The sequence below is a fragment of the Gossypium arboreum genome, chromosome 7 (assembly GCF_025698485.1).
Source record: "Gossypium arboreum isolate Shixiya-1 chromosome 7, ASM2569848v2, whole genome shotgun sequence".
Lineage (NCBI taxonomy): Eukaryota > Viridiplantae > Streptophyta > Magnoliopsida > Malvales > Malvaceae > Gossypium > Gossypium arboreum.
In genome coordinates, this window is record NC_069076.1 from 2803631 (window position 1) to 2806608 (window position 2978).

Sequence of the window (2978 nt, forward strand, 5' to 3'; positions counted from 1 at the left end):
TGAATGGTTTTCTGTCTTAATGTCAAAAATTTGAAAGGATTTAAAAATAGGATCCCTTTTTTAAAACCGGAATTATTTAAGTTGAAAAATCGAGATTCCTTAGCTCAAAGAATACAAACATCACATCCAAAGATGATAGGACACGATATTCTTAAACTCTCGTAACTAAAATCATCTCGTGATTTACAAAACCTATTTAGAAGGATACTTTAGGCATTTAGACAAATGGGAAATCGCAACTCAAAGATGTTAGGGCACTATTTCCTAATTCCTAAATACGAAAAACATTGCCTCATTTTAGAAAAACTTTTGGATAAAATATGACAATTAAATGAAATATATTTTTTAAAATAATGATTTGAATAAAATTTTAAAAAATAAATTACTAAGAGTAATACTAAAAAATTATTAAAAATGAAAGAGTTTGATATGATACTAAATTATTAAAAAAAATAAAATATATAAAAAAATCAGAGAAACATGGATTAAATCAAAATAAAAAGGGTTGAAAAACGAAGATGAACAAAGTTTAAAATAAGAACAAACCGTAGAAAATAAGAACGTAAGAGGGAGAGAAATTTGAGTGAAAGCTCTCAAAAATTTTTATTGTTTCCCAAAACTCCAGTGTGTTTACAATGAAGGGAGAGGCCACTATTTATAGTTGAACCTCCTCAAATCCGACGGTACAGATCAATTACATCAACGGTTAAGATTAAAAGGTATCTACAAATTAAATCTCTAAGATTACAAAATCATATCTTCTAAGATTGCATATCATATCTAAGATTGCAATCATATCTAAGATTGTATCATATCTAAGATTGCATATCATATCTAAGATTGCAATCATATCTAAGATTGTATCATATCTAAGATTACATATCATATCTAAGATTGCATATCATTAAAGATTATATTTCCATATGAGTCAAGCTTGTAGATGGACCTTAAATCTTTTCAAGTAATGGGCCATTCCGATCGGGCCAAATTATATTTGTAATTCTGGACTGAACTTGGACTTCGTTTTTTTTTTTGGGTTTATTATTTTTGTTTTTGGACTTATTTCTGGGCCTGGGCAAAATTGAGTGTCTACCGTATGATTATGCTAAACCTTCTTTAACAGGAACTGAATCAAGCATAGTTAGACCTGCTGTAGCTGCAAATACTTTTGAACTAAAACCTAACACTATTCAAATGATACAGCAATTTGTTCAGTTTGATGGTTTGCAGGATAAGGATCCCAACGCTGACTTAGCAAACTTTTTGGAACTATGCGATACATTTAAAATTAATGGTGTTTCTGATGATGCCATTCGTCTTCGGTTATTCCCTTTTTCATTGAGGAACAAAGCTAAATAGTGGTTGAACTCATTACCACAAGGGTCAATCATTACTTGGGAACAAATGACTGAAAAATTTCTATTAAAATATTTCTCGCCTGCTAAAACGGCCAAATTACGTAATGATATCTCTTCGTCTGTGTAGATAGACTTAGAAACTCTTTACGATGTATGGGAGAGATACAAGGACTTACTGAGAAGATGCCCTCACCATGGGTTACCGCTTTGGCTTCAAGTTCAAACGTTCCATAATGGTCTGAATCCTTCGACTCGGCAAATGGTTGACGCAGGTGCTGGCAGATCCATAAATAATAAAACACCTGTAGATGCTTATGAGTTTATAGAGGATATGCCACTGAATAACTATCAGTAGCAAGCCATGAGGACAAAAACCAACGAAAACAGCCGGTGTTTATAACATCGATTCTGTCACCATGCTCTCTAATCAGGTAGAACTCTTGAATAAGAAAATTGATGGTTTTCTTAGTTCTTCACAGATTCACCCAGTAATGCAGTGCGAAGCAAGTAGAGGTGGATCAAGCAATTCGAAATACCAACCTTATGGCCACAACATGGATAACGAGCAGTTAAATTACATGGGTAATAATTCTCGATCTCAAAACAACCCATATAGTAGCACTTACAATGCAGGTTGGAGGAACCACCCAAATTTCTCATTGGGAGGCCAAGGAAATTAAAGACCACCTCCAGGCTACCAACAACCACTATACCAACAGGAAAAAAAGCCGAACCTTCAAAAAATGCTCTCAAAGTTTATATCGGTGTCAGAAACTCATTTCTAGAACACCGAAACAGCACTTAAAAATCAACAAGCGTCGATCCAAGGGCTCAAAACTTAGATAGGCCAGCTTTCCAAACTAATCTCCGAATGACCACAAGGTAGCTTGCCAAGCAATACTGAACCCAACCCAAGGGAACAACTCAACGCGATTAATGTTCAAGATGAAGAAGGATTCGTTGAGCCTGAGCCAGAACCGAGGCAAGAAACTATGGTAAGCAGAGGCCAAGGTGAGGTAGATCATAATAAAAATAAATAAGTGAATGTCGAATATAAACCTCGTGAAGGAAAAACCACTCAGATGAACAATTTGGTAAATTCCTTAAACTCTTAGAAAAATTAGACATTAACTTACTGTTTATTGAAGCTCTATCACAGATGCCAAACGCAATGAAATTTTTAAAGGACCTTTTAGTGAATAAGGGGAAGTTGGACGAGGAATCACATGTGGAGTTAAATGCAGGTTGCTCAGCTATTCTGCAAAATAAGCTACTAAACAAATTAAAAGATCCAGGGAGTTTTACAATTCCTTGCTTAATTGGTAGTTTAGATGTTAATAATGCATTAGCTGATTTAGGGGCTAGTATACAAAATGTTCAAACAATTAGGTCTTGGGAAACCCAAACAGACTAGGATGAGCATTCAATTAGCAGATAAAACTATAATATTTTCTAGGGGTATTATTGAAGATGTGCTAGTTAAAATCGATAAATTTATATTTCCTGTGGACTTCATTGTTCTAGACATAGAGAGGGTAGCAACACTCATTTAATTCTAGGAAGGCCCTTTTTAGCAACTGCTAAAATGATCATTGATGTTGGCACAGGTGAACTCACACT

At 34.4% G+C, this 2978-nt stretch overlaps 1 non-coding gene across 1 annotated transcript; it reads right to left on the reverse strand.

The window, feature by feature from the left end:
- Nucleotides 1–1452: 1452 nt before the first annotated feature.
- On the reverse strand, nucleotides 1453–1559 carry LOC128295702 (small nucleolar RNA R71). Its single transcript, XR_008286261.1, has one exon. It is a non-coding gene; the product is annotated as a small nucleolar RNA R71 (small nucleolar RNA).
- Nucleotides 1560–2978: the final 1419 nt, after the last annotated feature.